A 19,307-nucleotide genomic window follows, 5' to 3' on the forward strand; every position below is an offset into this window, starting at 1 on the left:
CAACAGGAGACCAGCAGCAAGCAACACCAACCTCAGACTTGGGTCTGACCACCAGCTGCAAGACAGCGAGGGGACGGGAGGGAGACCCTCAGGGCAGCTTAAAGATGCAGCAGACTGTGATGTGCCTGTGTATCCAGTGCAGGGCCCAGCACAAGCCCCACAGGCTGATACACAGATGTCACAGCATGACTGACTAACCCGCTACTCTCATTGCCAATGCAAATCCTGGAGAAGAGAGAAGCACCATGAAACAGGAGGCTGCATAAGGGGTAGGGTCGGGTTCACACACAGACAGTAGTGGCCAAGGAAAAGCATCACTGTCCCACTATATACCGTACACTATTACACAATGTGCACTATAGTCCAGGACACTATCGCACTATATACTGTACTGTATATACTGTATCACTATGTACACTATAACAGTATATACAGTACATTATCACACTTATGTACACTATAATAGTATAACAGTACACAATCACGCTACATCCCACTATGTGCACTACATACAGTACATTACCACACTGTGCCACCCTTAGCCTACCACTGAGACCCTGCAGAGCTCTCTGTGCCACCCTAAGCCTACATAGCCTCATACTGTGCCAACCTGATCCTGCAGAGCTCTCTGTGCCATCCTAAGCCTACATAGCCTCATACTGTGCCAACCTGATCCTGCAGAGCTCTCTGTGCCATCCTAAGCCTACATAGCCTCATACTGTGCCAACCTGACCCTGCAGAGCCCTCTGTGCCACCCTAAGTCTACATCGCCTCATACTGTGCCAACCTGACCCTGCAGAGCCTTCTGTGCCACCCTAAGCCTACATAGCCTCATACTGTGCCAACCTGACCCTGCAGAGCCCTCTGTGCCATCCTAAGCCTACATCGCCTCATACTGTGCCAAGATGACCCTGCAGAGCTCTCTGTGCCAATCCTAAGCCTACATAGCCTGATACTGTGCCAACCTGACCCTGCAGAGCCCTCTGTGCCATCCTAAGCCTATATAGCCTCATACTGTGCCAAGATGACCCTGCAGAGCTCTCGGTGCCAATCCTAAGCCTACATAGCCTCATACTGTGCCAACCTGACCCTGCAGAGCTCTCTGTGCCACCCTAAGCAGTGGCGGATCCAGAGCCTGGTCTCGGGAGGGGCACTTTCAGATTATTTTCTGTCCGCCGCCACAAAACAATGGTGCTTATAGAACAGACTACACAGTGTATGCTATATGTGTATAACAATCATATTTCACATGAACACTCACAGTTACTTGGCTTGGCCCTTGGGGATCTCGGACACCACTTCCACACTTTGGCCGGGGGCTCGGTGGAGCTGATGTGTTTTAACCTAATGAGAAAGATTTCATAATAAGGATTTGGAGAAAGGGCAGAGGGATAGCAGAGCAGGGAGAGGCCGGTGCTGCTACTAGGGGGCTCATACCATAGGGGAGTAATAAAGCCCACCATAATGCCCCCCCAGTAGAAATCATTCTCCTTATAATGAGACAGTGCAAAAAATACCCCCTTGTAATGCCCCCAGTTGAGCTAATGTCCCCATAGTGCCCCCATAATGTGCCAGTATAAAATACCCCTATATAGTGCCCCTAGTAAATGACCCCATAGTGCTCCACACCCTCCTTCCTCCTAGTGCCCCCCATAATGTACCAGTATAAAATGCTCCAGTAGATGCCCTGTGTCCCCCATAATTTGCAAGTATAAAATACCCCTTCTTAGTGCCCCCCATAGATGACCCCATAGTACTCCTCTCCCCCCTTCCCCATAGTACCCACCATAATGTGTCCCAGTATAAAATTGTACTGTACAGAGAGCCTATATAAAATACCCCTTCTTTGTGGCCTCAGTAGATGCCCCTATAGTGCCCCCAATCATTTGCCAGTAATAATAGCCCCCCTGTGCCAGTAATAACAGCCCCTCTGTGCCAGTAATAACAGCCCCCAATAATAAGAGCCCCTCTGTGCCAGTAATAACAGCCCCCAGTAATAAGAGCCCCTCTGTGCCAGTAATAACAGCCCCCCTTTGCCAGTAATAAGAGCCCCCAGTAATAAGAGCCCCCGGTAATAAAAGCCCCCCTTTGCCAATAATAAGAGCCCCCCTTTGCCAGTAATAAGAGCCCCCAGTAATAAGAACCCCCCTTTGCCAGTAATAAGAGCCCCCCTTTGCCAGTAATAGGAGCCCCCAGTAATAAGAGCCCCCCTTTGCCAGTAATAACAGCCCCCAGGTGCCAGTAAAAGTATTGTATATAATGAAAAAAACAAAACACATACTTACCTCCATGTCAGTGATGCGATGCAGACCTCTTCTGGCCTGTGTCCCACGCTGTATGGCTCAGGCGGCGCGATGACGTCATCGCGCCGCCTGCGCCGGCCTCTGATAGGCTGCCGGCCTAGTGCCTGCAGCCTATCAGAGGAAGGGAAAGGGACACGCCTCTCCCTTCCCTGCCGCAGCACAGGCAGGCATCTGTATCGCTGTCCTGAGGACGGCGATACAGATGACTGGAGATGAGCGCTTCCACAATGGAAGCGCTCATCTCCCTGTGCCCTGCCGCCGCCAGCTCAGGGGGGGCAATTGCCCCGTTGCCCCCCCCTGGATTCGCCACTGACCCCAAGACTACATAGCATTAGCATCCAATCTGAGACCACTGCAGAGGGGGAAGCTCTCATGTGCGCTGTGCTTTGTACCAAGTTGCCCCTAAACTCCATTTCTGCTGAGTGTCCCCAGCTTTAGGCGTTGGAGGAATGACTGTAATAAAGAGAGTCTACAGTTTGCATCTATAAAGGCACTGTGGCACTGTTTCGGTAGCAGTGGTCTTATGTTTAGTATATGATGTCAGCTAAATAGAAAATTGTCTAAATTTGCTATTTATGCATGGAAGACAGTTCTAGAATACTAGTAATTGTTTCCCTGCATAAATAGCAACCCCTTAATGTTATGTAGTCCTTCGTATTAACTATTACAACTACTGTAACTTTCGTACTCCTCATCGGCTAAAAATACTCCTCAAAAATAGTAAGAGGAGTATTTTTACTCTTCCAGAAAAAATGTAGCGCGACCTCTGGTCATCAGTATCTGATCGTGGAGGTTCGACACTCGGTAACCCCACCGATCAGCTATTTGAAAAGGCACCGGCGTTCCTGTGAGCGCCACAGCCTTTCCCTGCTCACCAAGCACAGCGTCGTACATTGTATAGTGGCTGTGCTCAGCACTTCTATGTGACCGATGAACGTGTCGCCACTTGGCCTAGGAAGAACATAGAGAAGGCCACGGCACTCACAGGAGCGCTGATGCCTTCTCAAAAGCTGCGTGGGTCCAGGGTGTTGAACCCCACGGATACTGACTACCTATCCTGAGAACAGGTCATCAGTATAAAAATCTTCAAAAAACCCTTTTAATGCTCTGCCCTGCGCCCTTTCTGGGACTCGGCACATTCCATTGTGCGTAAAGTGACAGGGATTCCTATACCCAACACCCCCGAATCCCTCTTGCTTTTCGCCTTCGACCTCACCATCCCAGCCTATAAGGTCTACCTCTTGAAATATATGCTCCAAGCCGCCAAAACGGTCATTCCCCGCCACTGGAAGTCACCCTCCCCCCCTACTGAAGGAGTGGTTTGAGGAAATAGCTCTCCACCAAAGGATGGAGGACCTCATCTGCGTTTCCCCATTGGCTGCCTCCCGTTTTGTGAAGACTGGGAGATGTTTCGCACCTCCAGTGAGTTCCGGGCTGCACACCTGTAATCAGCGCTCGTGTCTGTTCCCCACCCTCTTCCTTCCCCCTTTTTTTTTTTCCCCCTTGTGTGTGTCCCCTGCTGTCTTCATTGTATGCTCCTCCTCCCAATGCCTTTTCTTTACTGAATATGTTCTTGGTACAGGGGCAGACCCCCTGATGTTTTCAGTTTTTGAAACTGATATTTGACTGTTCTCGACATGCTGTATGTTCAGATACGCTTTTTTGCTTTTGTCCTATTTACCTTGGAAAATTTAATAAAACCTTGAATGAGAAAAAACCCTTTAAAGAGGACCTTTCACCGATTGTGACACTGTGAACTAAGTATACAGACATGGAGAGTGGCGCCCGGGGTTCTCACTGCACTTACTATTATCCCTGGGCGCTGCTCCGTTCTCCCGCTATTCCCTCCGGTATCTCCGGCCACTAAGTTATAGTAGGCGGAGATTTCAGTCACTAAGTTATGGTAGGCGGAGTCTGCCCTTGTCCTGCTCTAGCGCTGGCCAATCGCAGCGCAGAGCTCACAGCCTGGGATGTTATCTTCTCCCAGGCTGTGAGCTCTGCAATGCGATTGGCCAACGCTACAGAAGAACAAGGGTAGACTCCGCCTACCATAACTTTGTGACCGAAGATACCGGAGGGCATAGCAGGAGAACGGAGCGGCGCCCAGGGATAATAGTAAGTGCAGTGAGATCCCCGGGCGCCGCTCTCCATGTCTGTATTCTTAGTTCATAGTGTCATAATCGGTGAAAGGTCCTCTTTAAATGTTTATAAAAGATTTTTTGATTCAATAAGCTGTTTGTTGAATGTTTCCAGGCAGATTTTTGATTTTACAGTGCACAAGCACAAATAAATTTCAGCATATTACTGATATTAGATTGACTATATAAGCCTGTGCTGGATGAAAATGGGGCTTCGCTTAAATAATTCCCTTCATGGCTATAAAGCAAGATATATTTTCCATAGCAAAAGGTGCAAAAAATACCTGAGCTACATTTGCTATAACGTTAAAAAAAACAAACAACATATATATCATCATGGCAGCGATCAGTAGCTACTTTGCAGGTGCACATCATGTTGCACTAATACCGTATTTCAGGCTGATGTGCAACACAAAGATACCCCCCTAGGTATTTACCACCACGTTCTTGTCAACTATGTTACTACGAAACAGCGGTGGTGAACGTTAAAAGCTCCGCTTTCCTAACACACAACTTGGCTAAAAATAATACAAACTATAATAAGCACAAAGCAATAAACTTACAGTTAAATCTTGCTCTGGAGACGGCAGGGAAAGATCCTAAGAGTCCTATCCCAGGGGACGCATCACAGATAAATTAATGTAATGTCTCCGCTCACAGAGGGCACAATTGTACAAGGAGCCGGTGTGCCAGGAGTGAAGTGTTTGGGGAGCACACTTTCCACTGTCAGATCACATAGCCTTTCTGGAATGTCAGGCACGCCATAGCTCAGTGCTGCGCTCATTTCACAATATAGCCAAACCCATGAACATTTTAGCTCATTTACACCATTAGCTTAGACAACCAGGTAATGTCCTGGCAGGTTTGGGGAGGTGCAGTAGTCTTGCACTGGAGACACTTGCATGCTCAGCTTCTGCAAGAATTACAATGTGACTTTTTCTTTGCTGACGTAATGAAGCTCAGTGCAGAAGCTTTCTCCTGACCATGAGGTATGCTTCCAAGAACGGACCTTACGTTTATACAAGATGACTGACAGGTTCTCTTTCTTTTTATAGCGGTACAAAATAAGGTCTGTCCACGCTATTTATCATTTACTGACTTGTCAGACCCCAGGCAATAAGAGACTAAGAATTAAAAAGTTACATATGCTATATACAGTATCTCACAAAAGTGAGTACACCCCTCACATTTTTCTAAATATTTTATTATAAAATATATATACTTTTCATGGGACAACACTGAAGATATGACACTTTGATCCAATGTAAAGTAGTAAATGTACAGCTTGTATAACAGTGTAAATTTGGTGTGCCCTCAAAATAACTCAACACATAGTCATTAATGTCTAAACCGCTGGCAACAAAAGTGAGTACACCCCTAAGTGAAAATGGCAAAATTGTGCCCAAAGTGTCAATATTTTGTGTGGCCACCATTATTTTCCAGCACTGCCTTAACTCTCTTGGGCATGGAGTTCACTAGAGCTTCACAGGTTGCCACTGGAATCCTCTTCCACTCCTCCATGATGACATCACGGAGCTGGTGGATGTTAGAGACCTTGTGCTCCACCACCTTCTGTTTCAGGATGCCCCACAGATGCTCAATAGGGTTTAGGTCTGGAGACACGCTTGGCCAGTCTAGAACCTTTACCTTCAACTTCTTTAGCAAGGGCAGTGGTCGTCTTGGAGGTGTGTTTGGGGTCGTTATCATGTTAGAATACTGCCTTGCAGCCCAGTTTCTGAAGGGAGGGGATCATGCCATGGTTCCCTCAATGAACTGTAGCTCCCCACAGCCGGTAGCACTCATGCAGCCCCAAACCACGACACTACCACCACCATGCTTGACTGTAGGCAAGGCACACTTGTCTTTGTACTCCTCATCTGGTTGCTGCCTCACACGCTTGACACCATCTGAAGTAGGGCTGCACGATATGGGAATTTTGTGCGATTGCGATTAGGGCCCTAAAAATTGCGATAACGATATGCAATGCGATATTTTAAGGGAATTGTGCTAGAGGTCTATTTGCTTGGATTTTCCTGTATGAGCCGCTGACGCCGCCACAGGAGCCCCTGCCGTGACCCGTCACCCAGGTACTGTAATTTTTGCTTTATAAGACGCACCTAGGTTTTTGTGGTTGGCACTGTTATGGGGATCTATGATTGTCACTGTTATGGGGATCTGTGGTTGGCACTGTTATGGGGATCTGTGGTTGGCACTGTTATGGGGATCTGTGGTTGGCACTGTTATGGGGATCTATGGTTGGCACTGTTATGGGGATCTGTGGTTGGCACTGTTATGGGGATCTCTGAATGGCACTGTTATGGGGGATCTCTAAATGGCACTGTTATAGGGGATCTCTGAATGGCACTGTTATGGGGGACCTATGGATGACGCACTGTTATGGAGGACCTATGGATGACGCACTGTTATGGGGGACCTATGGATGATGCACTGTTATGAGGGGGGGGGGATGTGTGCTATGACAGATAGGGCCATGAGGGAGGCCAGCATAAGATGCTATATGTGTGAATGACACACATATAGCATATTATGCTGGTCCCCCTCATGGCCCTATGTGTCACAGCATTACTTTATTAATGTCCCCTCATGTGCCCTAAACCACGCACATAACTGTCTTTGTATGCAGAGTCTTTCTTTACTGCTGAAACAATCACTCTCCTATTGATAGAATCACCAGCCTCTGTACTGCAGCGATACATCAGTGTCAGCCATGTAAAAAGTCAACCATCGCTTTATGAGACGCACTGCCATTTCCCCCCCACTTTTGGGGGGGGGGGGGGGGGGTGTCTTATAAAGCAAAAAATAATCGCAGCATTTTAGGGTTGGCCAAATCGCAATCGCCGATTATCGCGATGTGATTGCTTTGGCGATATATATCATGCAGGCCTAATCTAAAGTTCATCAGATCATAGGACATGGTTCCACTAATCCATGTCCTTAGTCTGCTTGTCTTCAGCAAACTGTTTGCAGGCTTTCTTGTGCATCATATTTAGAAGAGGCTTCCTTCTGGGACGACAACCATGCAGACCAATTTGATGCAGTGTGCGGCGTATTGTGTAAGCACTGACAGGCTGACCCTCCACCCCTTTAACCTCTGCAGCAATGCTGGCAGCACTCATATGTCAATTTTGAAAAGGCAACCTCTGGATATGACGCTGAGCATGTGCATTCAACTTCTTTGGTCGACCATGGCGAAATCTGTATGGTCTTGGCCACCGTGCTGCAGCTCAGTTTCAGGGTGTTGGCAATTTTCTTATAGCCTCGGACATCTTTATGTAGAGCAACAATACTTTTTTTTTAGATCCTCAGAGAGTTCTTTGCCATGTTGAACTTCCAGTGACCAGTATGAGAGAGTATGAGAGTGATAACACCAAATTTAACACACCTGCTCCCCATTCACACCTGAGACATTGTAGTCACATATCACCGGGAAGGGAAAATGGCTAATTGAGCACAATTTGGCCATTTTCACTTAGGGGTGTACTCACTTTTGTTGCTGGGGGGTTAGACATTGTATCAAAGTGTCAGATCTTCAGTGTTGTCCCATGAAAAGAAATAATAAAATATTTTCAAAAATGTGAGGGGTGTACTCCCTTTTGTGAGATACTGTATATTTCTGGCTTGCTATAAGGGGTATTCCCATGTCAGTCATTTATTGATGCATGTACTTAACATGTGCCATCTAAGTTTATGAAAGTAATGGAAAAAGAGCTGAGCAAGAAGGTCACCTGCCCATTCGGTCTACTGAAACATCACCTGGTGGAATAGGAGACAGCGGACCTGTGGATGTGCTAGGAATAACTTTTACACATTTTTTGGACACTTTTCGGAAAACCACTACTAAAGTCTTTGATGCAGTTTGAGCCAAAGTCAAACATGGATCTTGCAGGGCGGAAAAGTAGAAGCCCTCCCTTTATATTTCCCCTACCTTTTTTTTAATACAATTCCTGCCTTGGCTAAAATGATGGAAAATTGTCACATAAACGGAACCTTCACAGACACATAAACGGAGTCTTTCCAAAAACAGCCATTTGTGAAACTACCTGAATAGTTTTTGTTTTATGTCAATGGGAATTGTCATAAAATATGTATTATTCTATACTCACTATAACGGTCATTTGACCAATCTATCCCTTTAGGGGTCCTCACTAACGTTTGCAACAGTGACTTGCTTTGGCTGATACCCTGACTCCCCTGATGAAGCCGCATCTAGCGGTGAAACATGTCGGGAGGGGTAGTGTCTGTTAGTTTTTAGGGACTGGAAACACTATACACGGAGAGTGTATAGGGTCAGCAAGCAACTAATACAAATCGCAATGCTGCTCAATACCATGTAGGCTATATTAACAGTGTATGGCAAGAGGAAATAGTAGATGAGGGAATATATATAGGGGATTCATCCCCACTCCTCCTCAAACTAAAGTGTGGTGATACAGACAGTCCTGAATCATAAGGACAGATTGTAGCCACCTAGGAGCATGAGTTATGTCTCCTGTTTTGTCATAATTAACTGTTGAGAAGGTATACCTACATGGTAATGGTATTGCAGTAAAGAAACACCAAGGAAAATAGCCTTTGCAATCGTAACAAGCCCCATGCAGGGTGTTGTTCAAATAAAGCAGTCACTGTTGCAATTAAAAAGAACGTCAAATGCTGACCCTATTAGGGCTGCAACTAACGATTATTTGAATAATCGATTAGTTGCCGATTAATTTCTACGATTAATCGATTAATCGGGAAAAACGACAAAATTACAAAACAGAGGTTTATATGATCTTACTTGAAAAATGATGTTCAAAGGCCATATTAAAACAAATTGTGGACGACACTATTATGGGGGATCTGTGGACGACACTATTATGGGGGATCTGTGGACGACACTATTATGGGGATCTGTGGACGACACTATTATGGGGGATCTGTGGATGACACTATTATGGGGGATCTGTGGACGGCGCAGTTATGGAGGATCTGTGGACGGCGCAGTTATGGAGGATCTGTGGACGGCGCAGTTATGGAGAGGGGGATCTGTGGACGGCGCAGTTATGGAGAGGGGGATCTGTGGACGGCGCAGTTATGGAGAGGGGGATCTGTGGACGGCGCAGTTATGGAGAGGGGGATCTGTGGACGGCGCAGTTATGGAGAGGGGGATCTGTGGACGGCGCAGTTATGGAGAGGGGGATCTGTGGACGGCGTAGTTATGGAGAGGGGGATCTGTGGACGGCGCAGTTATGGAGAGGGGGATCTGTGGACGGCGCAGTTATGGAGAGGGGGATCTGTGGGTGGCGTAGTTATGGAGAGGGGGATCTGTGGGTGGCGCTGTTATGGAGAGGGGGATCTGTGCACTGTTATGGGCATAACAGTGCACAGATCCCTTTCCTCATAACAGTGCACAGATCCCCCTTCCCATAGCAGTGCCATACACAGACCCCCCCTCCCCATAGCAGTGCCATAGACAGATCCTCCCCCCTCCCCATAGCAGTGCTATACACAGACCCCCCCTCCCCATAGCAGTGCCATAGACAGATCCTCCCCCCTCCCCATAAACAGCCCCGGCCCCGATGCTTATAAGTCAGACTAATCACTGCATCTTTATTTTACCTTTTTGCAATGACGCTCCTGTAACAGCCAGGCAGAGCGGACGGCGGCGCAACGTCACTCACTCACGTGACGCACCTGCTCCGCCCACCTCATGAATGAAGGAGGCGGAGCAGGTGCGTCACGTGAGTGAGTGACGTTACGCCGCCGTCCGCTCTGCCTGTTACAGGAGCGTCATTGTAAAAAGGTAAAATAAAGATGCAGCGACCGCCCGCATAGCAACGAATCGGCGATTATTCGATAACTGGATTCGTCGATAACGAATCCAGTTATCGAATATAATCGATTACATCGATTAATCGTTGCAGCCCTAGACCCTATCACAGCTGTTATCAGCATAATGCAATACTGTCCCCGCATTCACCCTGATAATTACACTTTGGGTCTTTTTTTCCGGTTACAGTTTTAAATGATTATAATAAAGATATTGTTGTTGTTTTTTTAAACGTTAGTGAGGACCCCTAAAGGGATAGATTGGTCAAATGACCGTTATAGTGAGTATTGTTAAATCCCGAGGGTGCCATAAGGGCACTGCAGTTTAATGTATTATTCTAACCACTGGGACCACCACTGATCCCAATAGTGGACCATTCACCACAACTACCATAAAATAAACAGTGTCTCCAGACAACCCCTTGCTAAAGGTCTTTATTGGTTATGTGTAGCTTATAATCGTACACTACAGCTACAGGTTAAATATGCATATATACACTACAGAGCCCCAAGAACAGATTGAGCAAAGCAGTCTGAGATACTGTTGTCCAAACTGGACACATACACTGTATCGAATACAAGAGGTGGCTTTTCTTCAAGTTATGGAGGACCTGTCACCTCTTCTGACATGTCCAATTTAGTAACTACTTGCATTCGCAATGTAATAACAATTCTGGAGCATCTATATTTATGACTCTATGATGTACGATTCCCTTATTATTCCTTCTAGAAGTAATGAATGAATAGCTAGCCGTTTGGAATAAGGGTCCAGCTGGGTGCTACCAGTTGGTAACTATGCAATCAGTGCAGCCAAAGTCAGACGATGCAGTGACCCCCCCCCCCAACTGGTAGCACCCGTCTGGACCTTCGTTGCAAATTGCTAGCAATAACAAAGGAATGGCATAACATACAGTTGTATTAAAAGATGCTCTAGAATTGTTTTTACATGGGAAATGCAAGTAGTTACTAGAATAAATATGTCAGGAGAGGTGACAGCTCTAATGGTTGGGAAATAATGAAATGTTCATTTTGTAGGCATGCACCGTACTAGTTCTTACAGAAGTTAGGAAGCCTATTCTGCGGCAGCATGTGGCAGACCTCCCAATAACACTGTTTCTATTTGTCCTGGAAGGAGATGTGTTTTTAATGATATGTGTTCTGGCCAGTGATGTGTAATTAGCAGATAGCCTCGTCACGCACCTAAGGCAGATTCTACTTATGAATCAGTTCCCAGGAAAAATCAACCGAAAAAGCAGATAGGAAAGTAACCGAGTGATATTGATGTTATGACCTTAAATAACATCACGTGTCTTCTCGAGACAAAGGTTTTATAAACAGTTGTAGAAATAACTAGTGAGAATGTACTTCTTGGCCCATCCAGATATATTTCTATTCCTGAAACTTACCACATAGTCCTATAGAGCGCTGATTATCTTTACTGAATATGGTGGCCTTGTTAGCTTGTCTCCAGAATTATTCCTAGTGACCTTACTTGACATGCCTTTAAGGCTACATGCACACGACCGTTGTGTGTTTTGTGGTCTGCAAATTGCGGATCCGCAAAACACGGATGGCGTCCATGTGCGTTCCACAATTTGCGGAACGGCATGCACAGCCATTAATATAACTGCCTGTTCTTGTCCGCAAAACGGACAAGAATAGGAAAGGTTACATTTTTTTTGCGGGGCCACGGAACGGAGCAACGGATGCGGACAGCACACAGAGTGCGGTCCGCATCTTTTGCGACCCCATTGAAGTGAATGGGTCTGCATCTGATCCGCAAAAACTGCGGCTCGGATGCGGAGCGGACCAAAACAACGGTCGTGTGCATGAGGCCTAAAGGGGTTTTCCGACATTTTACTACTGATGACCCATCTTCATTATAGGCCATCAGTATCTAATTGGTGGTGGTCCGACACCCGCGGCCCCCACTGATCAGCTGTTTGAGAAGGCACTGGCGTTCCTGTGAGCCCTGCGGCCTTCTCACAGCTTTTCCTAGGCCAATGACGACACGTTCATCAGTCACGTGGCCTAGGCACAGCTCATTGAAGTGAATGGGTCTGAGCGCGAACCCAAGCACAGCCACTATACAATGTACGGTGCTGTGCTTGGTAAGCTGTGAGAAGGCTGCGGTGCTCACAGGAACGCAGGTGTCTTCACAAACTGCTGTTCGACAGGGGTCCAAAGTGTCCCTCACTGATCAGATACTGATGATCTATCCAGAGGACAGGTCATCAGTAGAGTTGAGCGGACCGAACCCGAACCCCATTAAAAAGTCAATGGGGACCCGAACTTTTCGGCACTAAAAAGGCTGTAAAACAGCCCAGGAAAGAGCTAGAAGGCTGCAAAAGGCAGCAACATGTAGGTAAATCCCCTGCAAACAAATGTGGATAGGGAAATGAATAAAAATAAAAATAAAATAAATAAAAATTAACCAATATCAATTGGAGAGAGGTCCCATAGCAGAGAATCAGGCTTCACGTCAGCCACCACTGCAACAGTCCATTGGCATATACTTAGGCCCAGGCACCCAGGCAGAGGAGAGAGGTCCCGTAACAGAGAATCTGGCTTCATGTCAGCAGAGAATCAGTCTGCATGTCATAGCAGAGAATCAGGCTTCACGTCAGCCACCACTGCAACAGTCCATTGTCATATATTTAGGCCCAGCACCCAGGCAGAGGAGAGAGGTCCCGTAACAGAGAATCTGGCTTCATGTCAGCAGAGAATCAGTCTGCATGTCATAGCAGAGAATCAGGCTTCACGTCAGCCACCACTGCAACAGTCCATTGTCATATATTTAGGCCCAGCACCCAGGCAGAGGAGAGAGGTCCCGTAACAGAGAATCTGTCTTCATGTCAGCAGAGAATCAGTCTGCATCTCATAGCAGAGAATCAGGCTTCACGTCAGTCACCACTGTAACAGTCCATTGTCATATATTTAGACCCAGGCAGAGGAGAGAGGTCCCGTAACAGAGAATCTGGCTTCATGTCAGCAGAGAATCAGTCTGCATGTCATAGCAGAGAATCAGGCTTCACGTCACCCAACATTGGAACAGTCCATTGGCATATATTTAGGCCCAGCACACAGGCAGAGGAGAGAGGTCCCGTAACAGAGAATCTGGCTTCATGTCAGCAGAGAATCAGTCTGCATGTCATAGCAGAGAATCAGGCTTCACGTCACCCAACATTGGAACAGTCCATTGGCATATATTTAGGCCCCGGCACCCAGACAGAGGAGAGGTTCATTCAACTTTGGGTAGCCTCGCAATATAATGGTAAAATGAAAATAAAAATAGGATTGAATGAGGAAGTGCCCTGGAGTACAATAATATATGGTTAAGGGGAGGTAGTTAATGTCTAATCTGCACAAGGGATGGACAGGTCCTGTGGGATCCATGCCTGGTTCATTTTTATGAACGTCAGCTTGTCCACATTGGCTGTAGACAGACGGCTGCGTTTGTCTGTAATGACGCCCCCTGCCGTGCTGAATACACGTTCAGACAAAACGCTGGCCGCCGGGCAGGCCAGCACCTCCAAGGCATAAAAGGCTAGCTCTGGCCACGTGGACAATTTAGAGACCCAGAAGTTGAATGGGGCCGAACCATCAGTCAGTACGTGGAGGGGTGTGCACACGTACTGTTCCACCATGTTAGTGAAATGTTGCCTCCTGCTAACACGTTGCGTATCAGGTGGTGGTGCAGTTAGCTGTGGCGTGTTGACAAAACTTTTCCACATCTCTGCCATGCTAACCCTGCCCTCAGAGGAGCTGGCCGTGACACAGCTGCCTTGGCGACCTCTTGCTCCTCCTCTGCCTTGGCCTTGGGCTTCCACTTGTTCCCCTGTGACATTTGGGAATGCTCTCAGTAGCGCGTCTACAAACGTGTGCTTGTACTCGCGCATCTTCCTATCACGCTCCAGTGCAGGAAGTAAGGTGGGCACATTGTCTTTGTACCGTGGATCCAGCAGGGTGGCAACCCAGTAGTCCGCACACGTTAAAATGTGGGCAACTCTGCTGTCGTTGCCCAGGCACTGCAGCATGTAGTCGCTCATGTGTGCCAGGCTGCCCAGGGGTAAGGACAAGCTGTCCTCTGTGGGAGGCGTATCGTCATCGTCCTGCCTTTCCCCCCAGCCACGCACCAGTGATGGGCCCGAGCTGCGTTGGGTGCCACCCCGCTGTGACCATGCTTCATCCTCATCCTCCTCCACCTCCTCCTCCTCCAGTAGTGGGCCCTGGCTGGCCACATTTGTACCTGGCCTCTGCTGTTGCAAAAAACCTCCCTCTGAGTCACTTCGAAGAGACTGGCCTGAAAGTGCTAAAAATGACCCCTCTTCCTCCTCCTCCTCCTGGGCCACCTCCTCTTCCATCATCGCCCTAAGTGTTTTCTCAAGGAGACATAGAAGTGGTATTGTAACGCTGATAACGGCGTCATCGCCACTGGCCATGTTGGTGGAGTACTCAAAACAGCGCAACAGGGCACACAGGTCTCGCATGGAGGCCCAGTCATTGGTGGTGAAGTGGTGCTGTTCCGTAGTGCGACTGACCCGTGCGTGCTGCAGCTGAAACTCCACTATGGCCTGCTGCTGCTCGCACAGTCTGTCCAGCATGTGCAAGGTGGAGTTCCACCTGGTGGGCACGTCGCATATGAGGCGGTGAGCGGGAAGGCCGAAGTCACGCTGTAGCGCAGACAGGCGAGCAGCGGCAGGATGTGAACGCCGGAAGCGCGAACAGACGGCCCGCACTTTATGCAGCAGCTCTGACATGTCGGGGTAGTTGTGAATGAACTTCTGCACCACCAAATTCAGCACATGCGCCAAGCAAGGGATGTGCGTCAAACCGGCTAGTCCCAGAGCTGCAACGAGATTTCGCCCATTATCGCACACCACCAGGCCGGGCTTGAGGCTCACCGGCAGCAACCACTCGTCAGTCTGTTGTTCTATACCCCGCCACAACTCCTGTGCGGTGTGGGGCCTGTCCCCCAAACATATGAGTTTCAGGCCTGCTGACGTTTACCCCGGGCTGTGCTGAAGTTGGTGGTGAAGGTGTGTGGCTGACTGGATGAGCAGGTGGAAGAAGAGGAGGAGGAAGCTGAGTAGGAGGAGGTGGCAACAGGAGGCAAAGAATGTTGCCCTGCGATCCTTGGCGGCGGAAGGACGTGCGCCAAACAGCTCTCCGCCTGGGGCCCAGCTGCCACTACATTTACCCAGTGTGCAGTTAGGGAGATATAGCGTCCCTGGCCGTGCTTACTGGTCCACGTATCTGTGGTTAGGTGGACCTTGCCACAGATGGCGTTGGGCAGTGCACACTTGATTTTATCGGATACTTGGTTGTGTAGGGAAGGCACGGCTCTCTTGGAGAAGTAGTGCCGGCTAGGAACAACATACTGTGGGACAGCAAGCGACATGAGCTGTTTGAAGCTGTCTGTGTCCACCAGCCTAAATGACAGCATTTCATAGGCCAGTAGTTTAGAAATGCTGGCATTCAGGGCCAGGGATCGAGGGTGGCTAGGTGGGAATTTACGCTTTCGCTCAAATGTTTGTGAGATGGAGAGCTGAACGCTGCCGTGTGACATGGTTGAGATGCTTGGTGACAGAGGTGGTGGTGTTGGTGGTACATCCCGTTTGCTGGGCGGCAGGTGCCAACGTTCCTCCAGAGGCGGAGGAAGAGGCCGAGGCGGCAGCAGCAGAAGAGGCCGAGGCGGCAGCAGCAGAAGAGGTAGCAGGGGGAGCCTGAGTGACTTCCTTGTTTTTAAGGTGTTTACTCCACTGCAGTTCATGCTTTGCATGCAGGTACCTGGTCATGCAGGTTGTGCTAAGGTTCAGAACGTTAATGCCTCGCTTCAGGCTCTGATGGCACAGCGTGCAAACCACTCGGGTCATGTCGTCAGCACATTGTTTGAAGAAGTGCCATGCCAGGGAACTCCTTGAAGCTGCCTTTGGGGTGCTCGGTCCCAGATGGCGGCGGTCAGTAGCAGGCGGAGTCTCTTGGCGGCGGGTGTTCTGCTTTTGCCCACTGCTCCCTCTTTTGCTACGCTGTTGGCTCGGTCTCACCACTGCCTCTTCCTCCGAACTGTGAAAGTCAGTGGCACGACCTTCATTCCATGTGGGGTCTAGGACCTCATCGTCCCCTGCATCGTCTTCCACCCAGTCTTGATCCCTGACCTCCTGTTCAGTCTGCACACTGCAGAAAGACGCAGCAGTTGGCACCTGTGTTTCGTCATCATCAGAGACATGCTGAGGTGGTATTCCCATGTCCTCATCATCAGGAAACATAAGTGGTTGTGCGTCAGTGCATTCTATGTCTTCCACCGCTGGGGAAGGGCTAGGTGGATGCCCTTGGGAAACCCTGCCAGCGGAGTCTTCAAACAGCATAAGAGACTGCTGCATAACTTGCGGCTCAGACAGTTTCCCTGGTATGCATGGGGGTGATGTGACAGACTGATGGGCTTGGTTTTCAGGCGCCATCTGTGCGCTTTCTGCAGAAGACTGGGTGGGAGATAATGTGAACGTGCTGGATCCACTGTCGGCCACCCAATTGACTAATGCCTGTACCTGCTCAGGCCTTACCATCCTTAGAACGGCATTGGGCCCCACCAAATATCGCTGTAAATTATGGCGGCTACTGGGACCTGAGGTAGTTGGTACACTAGGATGTGTGGCTGTGGCAGAACGGCCACGTCCTCTCCCAGCACCAGAGGGTCCACTAACACCACCACGACCATGTCCGCGTCCCTTACTAGATGTTTTCCTCATTGTTACCGTTCACCACAATAAGAAAAATATTATTTGGCCCAATGTATTGAATTCAAATTCAGGCCTTTTTTTACAGACACCTAACACTATCTGGCTATCTATTTAGGTACCGTATTACACTAATACAGGCACAGCAGTAACGACAGATTTAGCGGGATATAAATTTATGGCCTAGTATTTAGGCGCTGGGTGACAGGTATAGGTTTACTGACAGAATTAGACTTGGAAATGCACAGTAGCGTGTGTGTGAAGTTATTCAGAATGACCCTATGTGCACCTTGAATCTTAAATACCCTTTTTAGGGATAGATTTCAAATAGCTCTGATACAGCAGAAACCACTAAATTAGGAAATTGCTAAATTGGGAATTGTATTTCAACCCAGAACAAAAAATGTGCTTTGACGGACACTAAATAACTTGACCAGCCACAGCAGTAACAACAGATTTTTAGCTGGATATAAATTTGAGGCCTAGTATTTAGGCGCTGGGTGACAGGTATAGGTTTACTGACAGAATTAGACTTGGAAATGCACAGTAGCGTGTGTGTGAAGTTATTCAGAATGACCCTATGTGCACCTTGAATCTTATATACCCTTTTAGGGATAAATTTAAAATAGCTCTGATACAGCAGAAACCACTAAATTAGGAAATTGCTAAATTGGGAATTGTATTTCAACCCAGAACAAAAACTGTGCTTTGACGGACACTAAATAACTTGACCAGCCACACCAGTAACGACAGATTTAGCTGGATATAAATTTGAGGCCTATTATTTAGGCGCTGGGTGACAGGTATACGTTTACTGACAGAATTAGACTGGGATATGGCCAAAAAATAACCACACTATTGCTGGTTAAATGCACTTGGTGTGACAGCTTGACCCTGATGTAGGATTTAGCCAAAAAACAACCACACCATTGAGGGTTAAATGCACTTGGTGACAGGCTCAGCTTGCCCCTGATGTAGTATATGGCCAAAAAATAACCACACTATTGCTGGTTAAATGCACTTGGTGTGACAGCTTGACCCTGATGTAGGATTTAGCCAAAAAACAACCACACCATTGAGGGTTAAATGCACTTGGTGGCAGCTTGTGCTGGCACACCACAAGACACAAAATGGCCGCCGATCACCCCAGAAAAAAGTGACTGAAAAACGCTCTGGGCAGCCTAAAAACAGTGAGCAATTCAATAGCAGCAGTTCAATCATCCACAGCTGCAGATCGATCTCTGAATGAAGTCTTTTGGAGGAGTTAATCACTGCCTAATCTCGCCCTAACGTCGCAGCTGCAACCTCTCCCTATGCTGATCAGAGCAGAGTGACGGGCGGCGCTATGTGACTCCAGCTTAAATAGAGGCTGGGTCACATGGTGCTCTGGCCAATCACAGCCATGCCAATAGTAGGCATGGCTGTGACGGCCTCTTGGGGCAAGTAATATGACGCTTGTTGATTGGCTGCTTTGCAGCCTTTCAAAAAGCGCCAAGAAAGCGACGAACACCAAACCCGAACCCGGACTTTTACGAAAATGTCCGGGTTCGGGTCCGTGTCACGGACACCCCAAAATTCGGTACGAACCCGAACTTTACAGTTCGGGTTCGCTCATCCCTAGTCATCAGTATAACAATGTTGGAAAACCTTTTTGAACTGAATTGAGTTGCTACGAAAAAAAAACAACATAATGAAGTTGTATCATGCTGCAGGGTAGAGCTGTCATAAGGTTGAAAATAATTAAACCAGGCACTTCGCATAATTCTCGCTGCTGCCATGAATGATCTGGTGTTCCTTTTATGTCTCTGTGCCTTCCCATTAAATTTGGCACCCTATATGTATATATTGGGCAGTGATTTGCCAATGGAGGCACCTACATTCAGTTTTCTCCTGAAGCGGAGTCTTGTGTATCACTCCGACGATGTCCAGTAAGTGGTAAACGGTCTTGATGCATTATGTTACCTAGGGAGCCAAAGCTTTGGGCAGTATGTCCACCTTTGTGGTCATAATGATTTGTACATTGCTCATTGTCAAGGGTTATCAGCAGGGGTGCAGCTACCATGGAATCAGGGGAAGTGGCTGCTAAGGTGCCCAAACTCAGGAAGGGGTCCAGCAGGAGGACAAATGGATTTATTTTCAGGGTCCAAGGAGCGGTGAGTATGGTGCTCCCTTGTCTTCTTCTCCAGGCGCCTGTGGTGCACTAAGTCCTGGCAGCGCACAGAGTGTGTAGGAGTGCACTATAACGTGACGCTGTGCAACATCAGGTCGTAGCGTAGTGCGTGCCAAGTCACAGTGCTGCA

General features: G+C 48.0%; 1 protein-coding gene across 3 annotated transcripts in view; it reads right to left on the bottom strand.

Annotated features, from left to right (window-relative positions):
- Positions 1 to 19,307, bottom strand: part of MAP3K20 (mitogen-activated protein kinase kinase kinase 20) — a 215,695-nt gene that overhangs the window by 181,151 nt on the left and 15,237 nt on the right. The window contains exon 1 of one of the 3 annotated variants that reach the window (XM_044303724.1): positions 5,005 to 5,215. The exons of the other annotated variants lie outside the window; for them this stretch is intronic. The gene's annotated coding sequence lies outside the window, so the exon portion shown is untranslated. Of the gene's footprint in view, positions 1 to 5,004; positions 5,216 to 19,307 lie in introns of those variants that run through there. 3 annotated transcript variants of the gene reach the window in all.

Source organism: Bufo gargarizans, chromosome 8 (assembly GCF_014858855.1).
Source record: "Bufo gargarizans isolate SCDJY-AF-19 chromosome 8, ASM1485885v1, whole genome shotgun sequence".
NCBI lineage: Eukaryota > Metazoa > Chordata > Amphibia > Anura > Bufonidae > Bufo > Bufo gargarizans.